Genomic DNA, 21,786 nt, shown 5'->3' on the forward strand with positions numbered 1-21,786 from the left:
GTGTCTCAGCGTCTGATTAAACATGGTGTTTAGGTATTTAGTTAAAGAAGAATAAAATCTTTCAGGTCTGTACAATAGTGGCACTGCTTAGTCTTTATTACTGCAAAGTTAAGAACAACGCCAACACCAGAGGACAGCTTATCAAAGCCCAACAGTTACATCAAAGTGACAAATTATTTGTCATATGCCAGATATAAATATAACCAAAAACATTTAGAAGAAACAAATGACACAAAAAATTCTAACAAAAAGCTTTTGTACTCTTACCCTTTTACAAAAGGTGTCATAATTGTCTCTCGTTAGAACACAATGACCCCAAACTGCAGTCAAGGTACAGTATACTTTCACTTAATAAAACAGCAAAATGCTGACCAAACTACAGGTGTGCCCCCCAAAACATCATTTGGAACCTGTCCCTGGATGAGAACCTGCTGGGTAAAAAGTGAGACTAAAGTAGATGTAGAACTCTTGTTAACTCACAGAGATCACAAGACAGAAAATGAACTGGCAGTGCAATTGCATTTTTACATATTACAGTATCAAAAGGAATGGGGTTTAGTAACCACACCATTTATTTTCATTTGAGTTTTTATGACCTTTTTTACAGTCACAAACAATAATGACTTGGTTGCCACGAGGGAAGCAGGGACAGCAACAACTCTAGATCCTGTGTCATGTAAAGGCCAGCTGTTAGAGTCGGATCCACCAGGGAATCCCCTGTTCTGCTCTTCCGGCTTCTTGGGCAGGAGGAACAGGGGAAGGTCCAGGGATTCTTCCTCCCTGACCTCCCCCATGGGAGAGGTGACTGTAATAATGTACTCACACTGCATATTTCGTCTGCGTGCTGTTCCTTGCAGCATTGTTTTATAAGCACCGGATAACAAAATCCACAACTCATTAATACTGCTTAAACATGAATTAATTACCTTAAAGGTTCGGGCTGAACTGAAACTTTGAATGTAATTTTGTTTGTTGCCTTTTCCTTTTTCTCCTCTGAAGGTAATTCATCACAGTTACCCACTGGGGGACTGCAGGGGAGCCCCGCTTGAGATAAATGTAAAGGTAGTATTGGGTTTATTATGTTCATGCATCTCCCCAGCTCTGATGAAGATGAAAATGGGTACTGTCTTTTACAGTCCATTTTAGTTTTGTACAACATGTCACCCTTTTACACGTAACTCAGCACATCTGGTTGGTTATTTATGAAACAGGGCTAGTGGCTCTGAAACCATCCTTCAGATGGGAGGTAAAACTGAGTTTTGACTCTCTGTGGTCATTAAAAGTCCCAAGGTATTTCTTGAAAAATGTTACACAGGTGTCCTTGCCCAATTAACAACAGCGACAACAACTACATAATCAATATTACTACTATACTACTACTAATAATAATAATAACTGGATGACTTTGCTGCCTCATCCCTAAAACTGTTTACTTCCCAATTCTTTGCTTGACCTACTGTATCTACTTTCGCCTTTAGAATAATAATTATTTTATATTTTAGTCAGCTGAATAAGAAATCTGCTGGCAAATACTATTTCAGCATAAAATATCCATGTATGCTGTCTATGCATCACATTTGCAGTGTTGAATCTTTTAGGAATTTACAAAATGTATGCAGGTAGCATTGAATATATTTCTCTTAATCACGAAGCAGAAATCCCTTAAGAAGGCAGTAATTCCAGATTAAAAAAGAGGTATGCAGTCAGAAAATAGATTTTGAAAATGAGAAGCCCTTTTCACTAGTTACAATGGTCATCCTTTACCAACTGCTGCCAAATTCACTCTAGTTCATTTAAAACCGTAAGTTAAATACAGTGAATCCTCAGTTTAATGAATTAATAGGGGGAAGTGGTGTTATTGCCAAATGTCCATTAACTGAAGGAGTTATTCACATATTATAAACTGTATACTATACACTTGCTTTCTAGAGTCTGACTTTTTAAACAATTGCAATCAACACAATCCATGAAAACTGTTGTTGTGCCTTTTTTAACCTAAATATACAAGTTCTTTATTTCACATGTAGTAAATATAATATATAATTCATTAATTCATTAAAGATGGGAAGGATACGCCCACTGCACCCCTATAAGGTTGCCCTATACTTTGGCTATGGCAGGCAAAGTCTGGTATTTCTGATCTTACAGCCAAATTTCCCTTTTAGCACATTTTGTCCTGTTAAAGTCTGTTAAACTGAAATCTGTGAAACCAAGAGTTTACTGTAAAGAATAAGAACAAAATATGGAAACAGATCTAACTGTAAAAGTTGCTAATGTAATGTATAATACTTCGGTAAAATTGGACAACATGGCGGCACAGTAGTTAGCAGTTAGCATTGCGACCTTGCAGTTCTTTTATCCTGGTTTCAGTTCCTGGAGTGCTTTCTGTGTGAAATTTGCATGTTCTCCTTGTGTTAACGTGGGCTTCTTCCAGGTGCTCAGGTGTCCTCCCAGAGACACACTGGTAAGTTATTTGACTTCAGTAAAATTGGCCCTGCCTTGAGTGTGTTTTTGTGTCTCTGTGTGCCCTGAGATGGACTGGGGTCCCATCCAGGGTGTATCCCACCGTGTTTGTCAGGCCTTGTACTCCTAGAGGGCACTCTACTTCTGTCCTGTTCCTAGTTCCCTGTGATTATTTATGTCCTTCCGGTGTGTAGCCTATTTACTTCCTGTGTCTGCTCTGCTCCTGGCTCAGCATTGAGGGTTCGGATGTCTTGAGACACACCTAGCACCAGGTCGTCTTCTCTGCGGCCTGAGGGCATAGGTTTCTATCCGACATTGTCTGACCCCCTGAGCCTGGGCTTACCCACGCATAGGGTATTGCTCTCCTGGCCATTCCACTGCTTGCCCTTCCAACATTTGTAACAGTGTCCAATACCTCCTGGTATAAGCTCTAGGCCACTGTGACCCTGAATTGGATAAGTGGTTATTGAAAATGTTGTGATTTCTGTATAATTATACTGAACAGATACAAGCACTTTTAAGGACAGTCACAACCCCAGTCAACCTCATGAGTTGATGCACAGAATACAAAAGGACATGATATAAGAATATATTGAAAGACAAACACAGTATCACAGAGTGAGAAAAGGGGTGTGGGGCCACAGGTGTCAAAGACTATTTTGACTTTAAGTTTCAATCGAATGTCCAGTCTCTTCGTAAGAGTGGTGCATTTGTCTTTCCTTCTTCTTGAGCTTCCCATTGATCTAAGGTCCTCCATGTGCAGACATTCTTTAATAACCACACAAATCAGAGATGATTGTGGCATTGAGAAACACATCTAACTGGGCCTCAGATAGAGAGGTGGGGTGCTCTAGAACAGGGTATGAATATGCAGAACTAGTTCCTCAACGATCTCCAAGGATTTAGCTTTGCTCATACCCAGAACCTCAAAGGGACACTTCCACCCCTGACAAAGAGTCCCGAGCTCTGGTAAGGTGGCCTTCAAAAATCAAAAAAGAAAGAGAAGAAACTGGAGGAAACACAGTTTGCACCACAACATGATGACCCTTCCACTAGAACCCTCTTTCCTGACTGCCTCATCTCATATTGCTGACCACCTAATCTGTGCAAACGTTCGTTCGGAGCTCTCTTAACTGCCTACAGATGACTGCCATCCACATCAAGCACTTTCCCCTCCAACAGAATCCTCTGCTTCATCTGTAAATACAGTATACAGTATATCCAATACAATGTATATTCAAAGCCTCTCTGGACAATTCAGTGTCACCCAGAGGACATTATTTATTTTCAGCAACCTTGTTCACTGGCTGATCTCTGGCAGAAAATGCCCAGCTATTTACATTGGTGAGATAGCAAGAAGACTGGCAGACCTTTTAGTGAACATTTCAGAGCTGTGAGGATCAAAGATTGCTCCAAACCCATAGTTTCCCATTTCACCTTTAATGGGAAACCTCTCTCCATCTGCGTCCTCACAGGGGGGTTTCAGAACTCCTATAGCAGAAAGGCATCCAAAACCAAAATTAACTTGAATCTAGGATCACCTTCTAAAGGCTCTCTATTCATTTGTAGATTTTGGCTTTGCCAAAATTTGTGTGTTTCGGAAAGAACTCACGTTGTGTAGCACAGAATATAAAAAAAAATAGTTAAGAGAAACCCAGTGTATTGTGGACGGCTGCTTCTTGATTTGTTATTTTAATAAGGAGGAGTGAAAAATTTTCAGCCATTAGAAAAGTCCTATAGTGAGGGGATGACTTAGATTATGGAGTGCTCACAAGTATACGCACAGGTTATAAGCACAGCAGAGTCAGAGAAAGTCTGCTGATCAGGAAAAAGACAAGCGGGAACCATCAAGCTCAGTAAATTAGAGCGGTATCCATGACCAGTATTATGGTGGCTTAGTAATTTAGAAAATAAAGAAGCAGGGGTTAACTCCATGCTTAAAAGTAGAAATAAATAAATACAAAAACAGTTTCAGATGTATCCACATCTGAGCCATCTGAAGAAGGCTTCCTTGACTGAAATGCTTTATTTTGCAGTCTACTTTCAGTGTGAATTAACCTCTACTTGTTCCTTTGGATCTCGCACGCCGACGCAATTCCCCATTTGAACCTTCAGGCTTGAAAAAGTGTTCAATGTGAGCAAACACAGCTTACTTTAGACGTGATGCTTTTTTCTCACAACTATAAACAGGAAATGTAAACAAATTAAAAGTCAACCGAGGAGTTTCAAAACTTTTGTGTGAAACGTAACAACATTTATCTCTGAAAACATGTGTTATTTTGTTGTCAAATATAGCCTCATAATTTTTTTCAAAAACATTTCATTTATTTTCTCAGATTTATGTGGATAAATTGTCTTTAAATTGAATTTAACTTATTTTGAGAAACAGTGAAACATTCTCCCTTTTTGCCAAAAGAAGCTAGTCAACTTTTAATGGCTTTGCTAATTTTGTTGGACATCAGCTGAAACAGTTTAAAAATGTTAGTATACCAATTAACATAACTAATCTCACAACTGTTCAAATTTATATAATACGCTTGGGGTAATTTTAAGTTATTTGTGTTAAGTGTTTAATTCTTTTCTGAGCGTTGGAATGCTTCTTGCTTCATGCACAGAGACATGGTTTAATTGATTCCCTCTGGGCAAAGGAAATGTATTCAAATTATGAAGCTGGAAATTTCACAGACTTCATGCTTCAAGAGAAACTTGAATGTAGTTACTCAACTTACATGTCAAGCCATGTGATGCCTTAGCTTCTTATATACCCGACAAAGCATTAAATCTTAAGATCTTTTGTAAAGAAGGAATCATTCTAGCATTAACTTGCAAGAAAAACTTTATCCAAAACTTTTCCTACTTACTGCTTTACTATCCTCACATGTTAAAGTGATTCCTGGTTTTTTGGGGGGCACATTTTTCTACATAAGCAAGGTGTTTTATTTCAAGTTTACAATACATATTCTGCAGCCAGTATTTGAAACGTCATTTTCAATTTCCTTCTGTGCTATTTTTCTGGTTTCTATGGGAACTGCTTGGGGAAAACGGGTCAAGCATATACTGTACATGGTCATCAGGGCGAGTATACACCAGGAAACCCGAACTGGCTGCAGAAATGTTACCTTTTTTCATTTTTCTGTTTTAGCATTATTCAGAATGGGGAATCTGGTTTCTTGCATACAGCTGCCTCACCCAGTTTTCAAAAACTAATGAAAAGTTTCACGAGCTTAAAAATACCCTTTTCATGTAGGCTGATATATTATTGCAATTTGTTTTCATGCCCTAAGGACAGCTATTAAATCTGTCAAATGAAACAAATCATGCTGGACAACAATGCAGTAGGAGAATACACTATTTTTGACAACTCATTTACTAAATGATGCAGATAGTTTAAATATAAGCACACTTCTTGGCTGCTCTTCCCAGCTAACAGTTATCTGACACGGCGAAAGCAGGATGTGATTTAGAATACCACGTTAATTTGGGATTAGTGCTCAATATGGCGTGTATGTTCATGAATATGTATGTGGAATTATGACATTTTCCTCACACAATTAGATCTGAATTGGAAGCACAATGCTTCTGTTAATTTGCACATTATACAATAGGATCAGGCTTTGCAAGGAAAGCTATTTTGCGGTGACGTCCATGGATATTGTGCAGAATGACCTTGTAAATTGGGTATAAAGGAGAAGTAAAAAAAAAACAGATTTGAAGCTAGATATAAAAAAAAAGCTTTCTAGTTAATGATTAAAAAACTAAGTGTGCTGTTCTCTTATGGAGATGGTCTCTCAGCAGCAAAATAAACACAAACATGTTTCATCTGGGAGTCCTGCCACTGGAGGTGGGAACACAGTGGTCAGGGCTCAATCTCTTGACAGAGCGGGCACTTGGAACAGGAACTTAATGACTGTCCTGCTGAAGTAAATGTTCCTGGCTAGCTAGTTTTAAAGCTCTGGCACCCTTCTGTGAATCAGAATCAGTGTTTTGGATACAAGCCAGTACAGCAGTAATAAACAAGAGGCCAACTGCTTGTTGCTGTCTGTTGGCGTCATTTTTCTCATGGACATGTTTACTAATTGAGTGCTGTAGGGCAATAATAAGCCACATCTGAAAACATGGACCACAGTATGAGCTCTTTAAAAATCCCCCCCTGAAAACTCAGTGTTTCACGGCACAGAAAACATAGCATGAAAAGGAAATTAAAAGTGGTGTGTGTTGAGATCAGGTGTGTTGAGAAAAAGTAAACAACCTTAATTTTAATACTTTCACAAATGCAATACCTAAGATTAAGTGCTTTCATTTCTAGGGGTTTATTTTAAAGCATTTTAAATTTTAAAGCAGGAAAAAGTTCAACCTCATTTCATGTATATACTGTACTAACAAAGGAAAGTACTTCTGATTTATTCATGATTTGCTCTTTAGTGTTGAAACAATATGGATGTTGCAAAAGAGTTTTGGACCTTAGTGCAATTAAAACTGGAAAACTGGATGTTTTGTTTTCTAAAAGTCTTGACCTCAGGTTCATGCCTTGTTCAGAGAAAGGTGAAAACAAAATTGTACAACTTTACCACTTCATAAGTATTTTGTCAATTTGTTTGCATTGCAATCTAAAAGCCCTTTAGAACTTAAAATCATTTGAGCTCTGTAAACAGTGTTTTAATGTGGAGAAAAATGTTCTGCATTGTGTTGACAATTTATGGCACATAGTGTGATAATTTTAAGAAATGAGCATGAGATTACAATGTGTTTCTTCCACCATCCAGCCTTGATAGCTTTTGATGCGACAGAACGGTGAATACACAAGTGGTCTTAGTAATAATCACACTATCAAGATTGAGAGATTACTAATGCAGCTAATTATGCATTCTCATTCCTCTCTGTTATTTATAACACCTATCTCTTTGCATTTCTCTGCCTCTTTTCAACTGCAGTGACTATACTTTTGTTATCCTCTGAGGGTTTTTCAGGATCCACTCCCCGAGCTTTGAACATAAAAGGAGAGAAAAAAAATCTGTGGCTTTTCTTTTGCGTCCATAACTGTGACTGTATCTTTCTTGGGTGTGTGTATATTTGTGCTAGGGGTTGTTATCAAGTATCTTTTCATCTTTGCAGTCTTGAGCAGATGGGTTTAGTTTTTTTTGCCTTTTCAATAAAATGGCACTGATATCCTTTCCCCTTATGCATTCAAACCTTTCAGCTCATCTCACTACCCCCACTCCAGCAGCCTCCTCATGTTCCTGTAAGGTCTTGAAAAAACTGCATATGTAGGTGTCTCTGGTGACTAACACTAGTATTTGGGCAGTGACACAGATGTTGTGTATAAAATGGAAATCAAAGTCATGTCGGGCTAGCTGTTTTCAAGCTGCTGATTAAGGAGCCTTCAAGTCTTTCATTTGTTTTTATTGTGCATTTTACGGTCATGCAAGTGGTATAAATACAGCACTTGTAATGTATTCGTGTAATTATGCTATTAATGGCTAAGACACAAAAAACACACACTCCGAAATACAGTACTTTGTTCAAATTGTTGCCCAGATTATTCTAGTACACACAATAAAAAAGGACAGAATTATGTGTATTTCAAGACCACAAAGTTTTCAACCTGCAGTGCTCTAAAATAGGGTTTACAACTGTCTTTCTCATATGCTTTCAGGGATACCTGTTGTACTTTAATGTACAGTACTGTATGTATTTATCAGAACAAGTCATTATCTGGTCATTTCATGTAGACAAGCATACAGTAGATGATGACAGCTACATTACACAGATAGATCCCAAATCCAAATAAATAAATCCATGCATCAAAAACAAAGTGTAAAGAGCCACACTGACCTGCACACAACTTTACTCTTTATTTTCCTGTTGCTTTGATGATAAATAACCTATTTTCTACTAGATTATAAAACGTATGATCTTATACAGTATGTAATTTGGTTAAGTTTAAAAATCCACTTTGTTTTTATAATTTAGGTGAATCCAGTCCCTATAAAAATAGGTTTTTAAAAATTTAATTTTTTTTGCGAAGTCTGAGCAGGTCTGGACTTTAAAGCCTTCTTGATTTGTGTTCCACTTTACATCTAGATCACGTAATGTAACTTATGAATTTCCTAAGTACATCAATCTAACTTTATTCCAGGAATTTATTTTTGAAAAGAACCTATAAAATTTAGAATACTTTGACAGAAGGGAAATTGATTTTTCGATCTTGGCTTTCCACCTGTGAATGACAAGCTCTGTTTTCAGAGTTGCAATAATAAAAGTAAATTAAATACTCATTCTCTGTTTTTATGTGTTCAATTGCAATTTATATGAAAAGCAGTAAGGTGGCATTCCTTGAAATATGTTAGCAGAAAATCAAAGAGATAAAGCTTTTATCCCTGGAGAGAAAAAAAATCCCTTGGTTTTAGAATTAACATACCATAGCTGTTACAAATTTGTGCATATGTTCTTCAGTGGGTGGACTAACATAACTGAAGTTGAGTTAAATGAATATTTATAAGTGATTAAGCATTTAAAAAGTTCTAAAAGCTTTTAGTGATGATAAATCTTTAAATACTCAGCCTACGAAAAGTAGTGTTAACAATATGGTCTCAATAAAATAAATGTTTGTTAGTAACTGCTGATTTGTGACTGTATTATATACAGTACACCTAATATGTACCATTCAGTAGGATGATCTACTTTCAATTGCACATACTGTAAATACTATGCCAAAATATGATGGATAAACTAGTTTCAGATACTTTTTTCTTTTACTCTGGTCAGAGTTTTAAAGAAGGAGCAGCTTTGAGATGTTTTAGAACAAAGCCACAAAAACTGCCAATCTTGTTACATTTGAACTTGTGCTTGAATCTTCTTCTAGAGCATACCTTATGCCTTAACCCTCTAAAGCTCTTTGCACTAAAATCACTTTCGTTTAAAAAAATGACTTCAAGTAAATAACAAATCTCACAAAATATGAATTACCTCAACATTCTGCTAGGCTATAAAAAGTCAACTTCATGCTCTACTGGTCTAGTTATACACCTGGAATCAACATGTTTCTAAAACTTCAAATGTATTATTACATGTTGGCTTCTTGCTATATGTTATTTTATAATTTGACCTTATATTTTTCTGTAAAATTAGATTATAAATTATTAGTAAATAGGGTCATTGTTAAGGCAGTGATGGACTGAATAGAGCCTGCAGATATTACTGATTAGCTGCAAGCTAAAAGCAATAAAATCAATAAATATGGACAATTTCATTATATTTAATTTGCAGTAGGAATAATAAAAAATAAAGATTTGTGCAAGAAACCATGCTTCTTTCAAAGTTCTTCTTTTCTGTTTCATCGAACTGTGACCTGGTATTTGGAAAAATCTTTAAATGCCCAAAACTTAAAGAGCAGGATTTAATCAAGAGAATTTTATGTATTGAATCATTGAATATTAATACAGTCCTTTGCCAGAGCCAGGTCTTCTCTGTTTGGCAAACTGGGATACCAGCAGCTCTGAGAACAAGTGCTTGGGTGCTCCTCAGCTCTAGATGTCTGAGCCTAGTCACAGCTTCAGAGGGATCCTTCTTATTCAGAATTTCCTAGTGACAGAGCTCTTTTTTCCACAAGCACCTGGTGATTTGCCTGACTGGAGGAATATCTCTCTTGCTTATATCCTTGTAATTACCTTGACAAAGCAATCCAGTCAATTCATTGGACAGCCTTAGAACAAAGTCTTCTTTTTTTTAAGGCAATAAAATAAGAAATACTTTCCTTTTTGCTACATGGATGTTACGCCAAGCCCCCGGAGGACTTGTCATTCCACCTCGCATAACAGCATGGTTCCCAATTAGCCCATTTACATCAGCCTATTTAATGCTGCTTCACACTCTCCCCTGTGCTCAGTATTAGGTTTTCCTGGTTAGAGTTACCTCGACTTCTTGCAATTTATTACTTCTTGGTTTTTGGCTTCCTGACCCTGGTTTGTTCTCCGTCTAAGTCTCCTGCTTTTGTTTTGGTACTTTGGTTATCATTCTGGCTTTGACTCTCGGCTTCCTCACAGCCTCCGGGCCCACTTCTGATTTTGTACTTTTGCACCGGTTTGTTTACCTTGGGCTTTCGGACCTCGGACTGTAACATCGACTACGCCTCTGGAGTTCATCCTGGTTTTTCTACATAACTTCCTCATTAATGTTTCCTGACAATGGGGCCTTTGCCTCCATTCAATAAATTATAATACTAGACTAGAATATACTTTGCACTGCCAACATCTTTATTAGAAACTGGCCACCATTTTTGCTATGTACTGTATGTGTCACAGAGATACAAAAGTGGATGTGGGGCAGTGGCTTGGAGACTATATTTTAAGTATGTGTACAGTGGCCATTGTGTTTTTGTCAGGGTTTGGTGTGTTGTTTGTCTCTGCTTATCTTAACTAATGCCTCCAAGTCTTGGAAAGACACTGTGCGTAGCAGCGAGACAGGGGTTAGCCCAGGCTCAGCTGTTCAGGAAATGCCGTATAGAAACATATGCCCTCAGGCCACGGACAGGAGCAACCTGGTGCTAGGCGGGTCTCAGGACATCCAAACGTCAATGCCGAGCGATGAGCAGAGCAGAAGCAGGAAGTAAATAGGCAACACAACAAGACACACCAGAAAGACATGAATAATCACAGGGAACTAGGAACAAGACAGAAATAGAGCACCCTCTAGGTATACTGGGCGTGACAGAAAAGGATGCTATTATGCAACTGAAGAACTAAGCAGAGTTTTGTCTCATTCATCAGTGTGGTGGATAGAGGTACGCCAGGACAGCAGAACATGAGCTGATTCAGGAGAATGTGGTGCTACTGTTTTTTTTCTGGACTGCTAGTTTGGTTTCTAGTGACTATGAAGCTCATACATTTGTGGGTGTGTCCCTTGCGGAGAGTTTTTTTCTCCTGTTTGTTTTAGTCATCTTTTATTGTAAAGGAACAAGTAATAGGTGTATTCCATGCTGAAAAGAGAAGAAAGAAAACACAACATTTCAGCCGTAGAGCCTTCTTCAGGCCAAAACATTGTGTTTTACTTTCTTCTCTTTTCAGCATGGAATAAACCTATTACTTGTTCCTTTGCAGACTACGCATACTGACGCAGCTGCCCACCTGAACTATCTTTTATTGTAGTTATTAGAGGAATAAAAACTGCAATTATGTAGTCTTACTATGTTGTGGTGGTCTGTGGGTGCAATGGTGGTTCTGTGGGTTACGACCTGTTGCAGGAAGAAGGGTCTTAGCACCTTAAAGTTGCAAAGTGGTTTAGCTGGCTACAGTTCCTGCATAATGGGGTCAGTATACTGTACATCTGTCACAGTATACTACTCTGAGAGTGGGTACTTTAACCTAATATGCAACAATTTGTTTTTAATTTTAACAAATTTAATAGCAGGAAATCAGTAGTTGGGAAGCAATTTATAATTCATCTGCAGATTTAATAGTTGATTGAATTACGTTTATTTGAACAACTGTTAATTACAAACACAATATGTATAGTCTTTAATAAAATAGTGATGCTGAATATAGTCACTGGCCTCCATTAGATCACATGCTGCTCTTTATTGGTAAATGTTGTCAGTTTCATTAATACAAAACCAGGTATCTTTTTGCCTGTTAAGGCATACTCTTTCACTCACTTGTATCATCTCTATCAGCTACAGTATATTGTGAGTAGGTGACTTTTTCCCATGACTTTTTGACCATCCCATGACTTTTCACCATGACCTTTCCCTTCTCAACAAAAGCAAATTGCACATTACTGTGGAACAGGATATACTGTTATTGAACTGCTTGATGCTTTTATATTGAAATGAAAATGCAATTATTAACAAGTGAAGTCAAATGTGGATGAAGGCCATTTAGAAAAAAAACACACTTCCACAATTTTCTATTCTTTTAAGTACGTTATCTGTCAGAATGATAGTAGTGTCAGTTATTTCTGACTTTTTCAAGCCTGTGTGGATGTTTTATCTCAGGTGTTACATTGGACATTGTGACGCCTATTAGACTGTATGGTGGAAGCCAAATCTCTCTTTTGTTACCAGTTTAATGTGCCCCAGATCTCCAACAGCAGCTTAAATGGATCTGGATGGCTGGCTTGGCTGTAGATAAAAACATGCCGGGAGCCCGTACATTCCCTTGCTTGATATAATTGTATTCTGGACTTGGTCTTGGTGTCATTTACATGGAGCTCTCCACTGCTCCACTGTTTGGTGCTGGAGGGGGGACAGTGGAGGTTTGGAGTGTCGCTGCTGATGCAGTCAAAGCCTTATTGCCTGGGGTTTCTACTATCGCCGTCTGACTTTATTTTAGTAGTCCTGTGGTAGAAACTTGTTGGGGTGTACCAATGCGGCTGACTCAAGATGGGAGAGGGATTTTTTTGGGTTGGGGGTGTGTTGTTTATTTTGGAAACCTAAAAAAATAAAATAAAACAATTTTTCACAATTTCTTTTCATCTTTTCTACTTTTTAGACTTGACAAAAGTAAAAAAAAGCTATATATATAATTAGTCATTCTTTTTGTTACTGTACAGTATATTGGTAGTAACACCTTTGAAGTTCTGATTCCCCTTTGTAAAACCAGAACCTTTTATTTTTCCTTTTTCATTTTTTAAAATTTCAAATAAGGTTCGACACTGCTTAAAAATCACACTGAAGCGCATTCATTATTCCCTTCCAACGTTTTTTTCTTAAGCATTTAAGAAGCTAAAATATGCAAATGTTGGCATATTGTCATCCCTGCATTTTAAAATAATTACACTTAAACTTTGCAGCCTGTCAGTTTTAAATGTAAGCCTATTTGAAGTATTCTGCATGAATAGCAATTAATAAAATTATCTGATCTCATGCATGAAATTGTTGATAGTAAAAGGCACATATCAGCAGGAGAGGGGAAACTGATTAATCAGGAATCAGTGAAGTTCCAAATCTTACAGAAGAACAAAGAGATGATGTCTGAACAGTATGGGTAATGCCTGATATGAAAGGACAGTGCCACATGCAAGGATATATATATATATATTTAATAAACGGGATATACGCATTAATATCGTGAGGCATTAAAAATGCAACAAATGAGTTTTGGAACCAACAACATTTGCTGGGCTTTTGCTTTGCATGTGTGTGATTCGGAACTATATCTTTACAGTGTAAATTTATTTTTGCAGAGAATTCAAAAATGTTCAAATGTCTTTTCCCTCAGACATTTCAGCAATCTATTTCCATAAGTCAAATTTTCCTTATTAGGTATACTTTTCAGCACTAGTTGAAGTAAGTTGAAATAAGCTGTATCCTCATTTAAATGCATTCTGCTATTCTTCCACTTCTGATTTAATTCTTGGCTCCCAGATGCATTGAATCCAATTAACATTACTTTCATTATGTGGTTCATGTTAGGCACAAAAAAAGCTTCATCATTAAGGGTTGCTTTATAGTGGAGGTGGAGTTCATGTTTTCAAACTTCTGGCTTCCTTTGAAATTTGGAAGGAAGGTTTCTGACTTCCAGATTTAATTTATATACATTCTTCCCAAGCAACAAGCTCACGTTATAAACTTGAGACCTAGAGTTATATAAAATATGACCCTGATTTCAATGTCAGGATGGGGCAATTGCAGTGATCTTCAAAATACATTATTTTACCTCAGGCCCAAGCACCTCAGGGCTGAGATACCTCTGTAATCTGATTCAAACCCCATGTTGATACAGGTAGCCCTATAGGCTACAGCTTTTAATGTAAATCAGAAGATAATATGACATTGAGTGAAGACAGCCTACACAGACTCACTGTCTTCAAAGACCACAAAGGTCCTGCTTTGAATGTATTACTAGTGGGGAAGTTGTGAAAGTTAGTATTTAATTGGAAGCACTGAGCTGCACTCCAACTTCTTCTTCTCTTGTGTGTTCCTAACTGAGTTTAATGAACTGACGTTTTTAGTTGGTAAATAATGTTTTTTCCCTTTTTATTTGAACACATTCTGAGTGTAAAGTTACTTGTACAGGACGCTAGGCTATTCAACTTCAAAACCAGGTTGTCAGGTTAGCCTATTAATTAGCATGGCATGGCACATCAGTGCAGAAAAGGATTGTGTTAACATGCGTTCTGTGTTGCACCTGCCACTCTCTGCAGTCATCAGGTTTTTATACTGTACAAGAAAAACGACAGCACTCAATGGAATAGGCACAAGAATCCCTCTAGGACAGCTAAATACTAACAGTACTGATTTTCTAAAAATATTTAGTGCTATCATGCTTATTTTTATTGATGTGCATATGTTATAGAAGTAGAAATACTGAAGATGAAAAAATTACAGATTGCCAAGGGAATATCAAAAGAGTGTCTTGACACTTTAATAATAATCTGCATAGAGCTGCATGATGGGAAAGTGTATTTAACTGAGACCAGGAGACAGTTCTTTACCCAGTAGGTTGTGAGAGTACGGCACAGGCTACCCAGCCATGCTGTTGAGGCTGATACCCCGGGTTATTTTAATAAACTGCTGGATGAGATCCTTGGATCAATTACCTACTAATTACCAAATGGGCCAGATGGACTGAATAGACGCCTCTCAGTTGTAAACTTTCTTATAATCTTATGTTATTATCTTACAGTCCCTAGATTGACCCTTTCAAAAAACAGACTGGAAAATATCTCCAAAGGCTGTACAATTTTCTAATTTCCTAACAACACCCACAAGCACAAATTAGTTTTATCAAATAAGCTACAATATGTGGGATATACACATTGTACATTGATATAGAAGTAAATATAATCCCACATGCCCTTTGTTCTTTAATGCTGCATAAAGACAAACCTTCATTATTTTTTGCTAGCAGGTAATTATTTTTGGCTGCCAGCTGTCTCTTGGTGGATTATTCAATAATTTCACACAAACCTAAGGTACATTGCTGGAAGTTTATTGACATAGCCTACAGTTGTATTAATAAAACCTAATATTAAAAAGATTTACCAGCATAATTTTGCATACTTAAACATAGTCTTCTATCTGTGATTTCAGCAATATTAAAACAATTCACTTCAAAGTTACTAATCTTTCAAAACCACAACAGCCCACTTCAATGTTTTCATTCTTCAAACCTATCTTAGTACTGTATATGTGATTAGTACTACTCCTGTTTATGTACACTTTATTATAAAAATGATAAAAATGGTTAATGTACACAAAACAGAAATTTCCTATTAATACGTTTTACCAGCAGTACTTGTACAAGCAGTCGTTTACAGCTACTGTATCTCCTCTTTTGGGGAAAATCAGAAAGTGACTGACCACACTCACACCTGCATTATATTCAACCAAAACAAAAATGCACAAAGCTTTGCAAAAGGGCAGATACACAGCAGATTTTTAATATGTTTTGTGAGAGCAGAAATGTATGTGAGGGTCCTTCATAGGAATCTAGGTTGTGCTACTGTACTTGTTCCCCGTTTCCATCGTCATACTTGACCTGTTCCTGGCCATGTGATAATCATGCCGGCTCTTTGCCACAGGGTGATTTGTCAAGCTGAACCAGTGCATGAGCTTACGCCCCAGCGAGACACCTGAGTCTGTCCTGGGTCACAGCAGGGTGTGGACAGAACCAGACAAGAGTGGGTAACATGACAGAAGGCAGTAAGCAGTCAGCTGGAAGAAGGAAATCAGCAAAAAACAAAACCACAGGGTGGTCGTATCTAATGTAAGATCTTAGCAAAAAGAAAAAGAAACTGCTTTAATATGAAATCTAGAGAGCCAGAGAGACACACTATTTTATACATCCTCGTAACTAACATTCATAGCAAGTTCCCTGGAATCTTTTTTCCCTACTATATTTCATTACAATGACGTTGACAATGACAATAACTAGAACTACTGCTTGTAGTTCTAGTTATTCCTAAAATATAAAAAAAAAAACAGCAACATAAATGACAAATGGGCTGATGTAGTGGTCAGCACTGCTGTCTCACCATATCTGAGCCCTGGCTTGAAATCTGGTATGGGACACTGTGTGGAGTCTGTATATATTTTTACACGTTCAGAAGAATAATGGAATAGTATAGAGGAATAACAATAAACAAACTTTATATTATATAGAGTCCTTGACAGTAGCTTCTTAAAGAATTGTAGAGTAGAAAAACAGTGATAAGAGATAAAAGAATAAAATATTTTTATTTTGCATTTGGAATGTTGTAGAAAATGCAAAGACACAGACATCAATTAAGTAAAAGCCCTTCTGATCAAGTTTTTGAGTCTAGATTTGAAAGAGCTCAGGGAAGATGACTCTCTGATATCCCAGGGGCTAGAATTGCAGAGCTTTGGGGTATAGCAGGAGAAGGCCGTGACACACATATTATGACAAAGAGGAGCCCATATTATGACAAAGAGGAGCAATTATTATTTTTTCTTCTGCCTCCAATATTCATTCCTGTCCCAGGTGAGCCAGCAAACCTGTGGAGCCCATAGACATCTGGCTACCTTAGTATAAGAGCCAGGTACAGCCTCTACAATCAAAATCCTTACAAATCGTCAACCCGTTGGGGTCAGTTGTCTGCACAATGGATCATGTTGGCATGTGGACATGTGAAATGTTCCTGTACCCACAGAAGTGCAATATGAGGGGAGTACACCTTCTTTACTTCCCTCAAAGTTCCCTACTATGGTGGAAAACTACAACTATTCACTGATCTCACAGAGCTAAACAGCCACCCACATGGATAAAGAATTATGTGACAGACTAGGAGCTCTAAAGGATATTTGTGAGGGAGAGAATTTTAGAATTTCACATATTCATTGGAAACTGTTCTTTTCAAATGTTATTCGGGATGGTTGTGAGGTTCAGGAACTGCAGTAGAAAAGGTCAGTTGGTGTTCTGCCTTTAAAGCCAGCATCACACTACATGACTTGACATGACTTCTAGTCGGAGAGCATGTCAAATTGAATGACAAATCAGTCTGATTTTCTTGTAGCGAGTTGCAGAGAGTCATAGTGGCTGTTAAGAGCGCTATGACTGAATCAGTGGGGGAGTCACACTACACAACTGACGGTAATGGGCACACGCTGCAGCTCTCTACAGCTCGCTGTGATTTTCTTGCGATTATGAAAATGATGATGTGTGATGCCCGCATAAGGGAAGTTTGGAGGAAGGGAGAGTTAAAAATCTACAAAAATAACCTGAGCTGTGTGAACAATAGCCATGCAAAAAACTGCCACGAAGCGTTCTTTCAGGACCCTATGCAGACAACACAATCCGGGGGGAGTGAAGAAAACGTGCAAGAAAAAGGCATGCAGGAGTCGGGAATGAAAACAGGGGGGTGTCCATGGTGCGCTGGTGTTCAGGGGAGGTGTGGCCTAGGCAAACAGTCCAAGGGAGTCCGAGGCAAATCCATGAATGAAGCAAATGTCCAAGACCTGGTAATCCATCCTGGCAGACAAACAGAGTTAAAAGCTGGAGTGGAATCTGGTGGAGGGTTGGGGGAATAAAAGGGGGTAACGGGACCAGACGCTCCCAAATCCCAGACTCAGTAGGTCAGGGCGCTGCGATGAAGCCTATGCCATCGAGTTGCTCCTGGACTCGTGGGTAGGTGGGCTTCCAGGCGTCCATCTTCCAAAGCTGAGCCCCGATAGGTAGGAACTGGAGGCAGGTGCAGCAGATCAGTACTGAACAAGGAAGGACTGGAGTGTCCTTAAGAGGAGGGGTTTACGATCGTGACAAAAACTGCTTTTAGGATCTAAAATTACAAGCAATCATTGTGCTCCAATTCTATGTAGCATATTTCTTCAATGTTTACCCATCTAAGAGCTGAAGTGTATTATGATGAGTAGTATCTTACTATTCTAAATAGAGATATTCACACAAGCATACAATTCTGAAAGATTAGTTCTTTTCCAGAGTTAAAACTAACTTTTCTTTGATTTTTTTCACAGGTGTTCAAAGTGCTTTCACAGACAATCAAAAGAGACTGGGAATGAGACATCATGGAAGCAGAACAATCTTTGTATATCACTTTGTGTTCTGTGACTTTATCTTTTTTTAGTATGAGAAACTAAGTAGTTCATGCTGGTTAGATAAGACACAGCTTTTGTGCCTGTTTTCTGAATCTGAACTGACAGCCTGGCATACACTGAATATTGCAAAGAAAGGAGTTTGGAAAAATGATATACAGTACAGGATTGTGGGATACTATAGGTTCTTAATGACATCAATCATTTTTACAAAAATAAGTCATACTTCTCTTTATCAGTTAAACTGATCATTTCACAATGCACAATGAGCTAAATAAAAGATAAAAAACATATATACCATCAATGGCCTCCAGATAACATGGGCAAAGTAAGATGTCAGTTCCTGTGTAGAATTATTATGAGGATTCAAAATCGAAACCATAGAAAGTGAAATCCTTCTCGCTACTTTTATAGTTAGGGATTTTTTTATCTCTTCATCTCCCCACCCCATCACATGCTCTGAGGTTTTTGTGCATGTCAGTTAACACAACCACTGCAAACGACAAGAAAGTGTCAGTTGCAAAAGTGGGGCAGGAAAAAAAGCTTTTGAAAAGGTAGATGCTCCCTGCAGGTTTCTGTGGGCTTAGCTGTAAGGCACGGTAACAGGCATCAGGATCTGCAAGGTAGAGGGCCAATGAAAAAGATTTAAATGAAGAGTTGTGCTATTATTTGGAAGGCTGTGCACTGAGCCATTTTTCTTTACTGAACTCTAGTTCAACTGTTCACGTAAATGCACAGTACTTTCAAAAACTGCTACAGACCAGAAATGCAAAAAAAATTTTTCACTTGACAATGTATTGTAAAAGTACTGTTAAGCTAAGTAAAACAAATGACAATTTTATGAAAATTATTCACACCAGTCCATATTTATATCATAGTATGCTCTTTACTACATATAAATCTGAAAATGTTGAGTGTAACCGTAACCCTTTACCAGACTACAGGGATAAATTCAAGATTTTAACCTACATGCATGAAAGTTCCAAATGTATACTGTACTACCATATTCATACAGGCTTACAGCATTATTCTCAATACTTTTACAGCAATTAACAAATCATCATCAACTAAGTGATGATGAAATTCAGAAAAAAAAACTCAATAGTTAGCTTTATAGCTGCATTATTTTAGCCACTGATGCCTCTTTGCAATTAGTACATCACTGTTTGCATCATATACTGTATACAGTACAAAGAGCAGAAAACTTGCTTTGGAATCTCTCATAGCATGTTTACTTACATATGCAACAAAACCTGACACGGCTGCTATAAGGTAATCCCTTAAACCTTTAAAATGCTAATCAAATTTCAAATGTACAAAATAAGCGTATCTTTGTGTTTGCAAAATCTGAATGCTACAGTAGAACACAAATGGTAATGTATGATAAAATCACCAGATCCTGTTTCCAGGAGCCCTGTCCAGTGATATACAGTATAAGGTAAAGTGAGTGCAAAAAGTCTTTAAACCTAAAGTTGGTACTTTTTGTAAGTAAAAGACAGCTAGACACCAGCATCATACTTTAAGCCTTCTTTGTATCAATCTGCCTGTAAACAAAAGATATTTATGGAATCTACCACATCTGTATTTCTCCCTACTCATTTATCCATGATCCATCCATCCATGTACAGACCTTTTTCCTTTATTACTGCAATGAATCAGTGCTACTTCATTTTCAAAAAACAGCTAGATGTCATTACAGAGGAGTAAACAGACCGCAGTGCGTCTGGACTAAGGCTATCTTGGAGAAACTGACAAGGCACAAATGAACATGACACTATTCGTTTTATTAACCACCAACAGAAACATGATCGTGTGTGATAGACAGCCATTTTGTTTTGTTTTCTTTATCAAAATTCATGAAGTCTGAACTCACAACCAAAAAACAATCTTTAAAGACTATCTAGGGAAATCATTATTTACTGAACTGCTGTGCATATTGTCTGGCTTAATAAATTGTACTTCATACCTCGGTATTTTATTTTTTACAACAGAAAAAGACAGAGAAGATGATGAACAGGTAAAGAGAGATAATGCCCATTACTTATCCACTAATACAGGGGTGCCCAACCAGTCGATCGCGATCTACCAGTCAATCTCTCGCAAGAGATAAATAAAAAATAAATGGGCTATTTGACTATTTACTTTTTTTTGATAATCTAAAAATGTATTCAGATCTGTGCATGTAATGTCATACATTTTACTGCCTTTGTGTGTGTTGAACTCTTGTCGAATGGGTTGTAAAAGTCTCTTCCCTGAGTGCTGGCTGACACAGGGGATAAAAAAGTTACAGAAGCTCCGTAAATAAAGATTGTTGTGTGTGCTACCCAAGAATGTTCTCTTGGTTATTGCTGCATGAGCCCCAAATTCGCTAAAGCGCATGCTGGAGCGAAACCGACTGGCCATATAAAATTTGCCAACAGTTTGATAAGTTTGATTGCCTTTTTGATAGTTGTAGTGTTTGAGCGAAAATGATGAAGCAAAGAGACGAAAACTTACTGTTAACACAAGGAATGCGAGCGTGGTGGGGACCGACCTGAGGCGGCAGAGTCGAGGGCGCATACCCACGTGAACCCCGGAGCATTACATTGGTGTCAGGAGTGGGGTGGGATAGCCCTTCACCGAGGACGGTGAATTAAGCGGGGGAGAGTGTAACTCTCTAAGGCCACCATTGGTTGTTCGAGCCAGCTTACTAGCGTGGTGACGTCACTGCCCTTCCCTGTGAATAGCAGGGACTGCAGCCACCGGGCTGACAGGAGATTTCCCTTTAGCTCAAGTGATTGGGTCCCTGTTGAGTGACGCCAGAGGCCCGGGTTTGAGTCCCCAGCGGTGGGGGGCTGACCTGAGGCGGCAGAGGTGAGGGCGCATACCCATGTGAACCCCGGAGTGTTACATTATTATTTTTTGTACTATTGCATTCAAATCTGCAATGCTAGCATCTACGAAAAAGGGAAATGTCCAACATTTCAAAACTGCACACAAAATGTATGATGTGGACTTTCCCGCTAAAAGTGAGTTAGGGAAAAGAAAAGTGGAAAAATTTAAATCTCAACTACCAGCAGTCGGTTTTCACGAGGCCTAATAGTATTCGTAATTAGTATTAGAAGTAGTAATACAAGAAGGAAAGCTTCAATCATTGCATTGTTCCGTGTGAGCCATGTCCTTGCTAAACACAAAAAGTAATTCAGGGATCGAGAAGTAATAAAAAAAGCATTTCCTGAGGCTGCTGACTTGCTGTTTGGAGATTTCAAAAACAAACATTTTTGACAGCTGTTACCTGAAATCAAAGAGTTTCTCAAGTCGTCTAAACATGGTGAATA

General features: G+C 38.0%; 1 protein-coding gene and 1 long non-coding RNA gene across 2 annotated transcripts in view; one reads left to right on the plus strand and one right to left on the minus strand.

Annotated features, from left to right (window-relative positions):
• The window catches only part of LOC107077096 (uncharacterized), a 49,394-nt gene extending 28,960 nt beyond the window's left edge, over nucleotides 1–20,434 (plus strand). Inside the window, exons 2-3 of the long non-coding RNA XR_001478222.2 lie at nucleotides 1,000–1,062; nucleotides 18,392–20,434. This is a non-coding gene — a long non-coding RNA (uncharacterized lncRNA). The remainder of the gene's footprint in view (nucleotides 1–999; nucleotides 1,063–18,391) is intronic.
• sclt1 (sodium channel and clathrin linker 1) overlaps nucleotides 1–21,449 on the minus strand; it is a 132,001-nt gene extending 110,552 nt beyond the window's left edge. Inside the window, exon 1 of the mRNA XM_069189849.1 lies at nucleotides 21,440–21,449. The gene's annotated coding sequence lies outside the window, so the exon portion shown is untranslated. The remainder of the gene's footprint in view (nucleotides 1–21,439) is intronic.
• Nucleotides 21,450–21,786: the final 337 nt, after the last annotated feature.

This window comes from Lepisosteus oculatus, chromosome 1, assembly GCF_040954835.1.
Source record: "Lepisosteus oculatus isolate fLepOcu1 chromosome 1, fLepOcu1.hap2, whole genome shotgun sequence".
In the NCBI taxonomy this organism is placed as follows: Eukaryota; Metazoa; Chordata; class Actinopteri; order Semionotiformes; family Lepisosteidae; genus Lepisosteus; species Lepisosteus oculatus.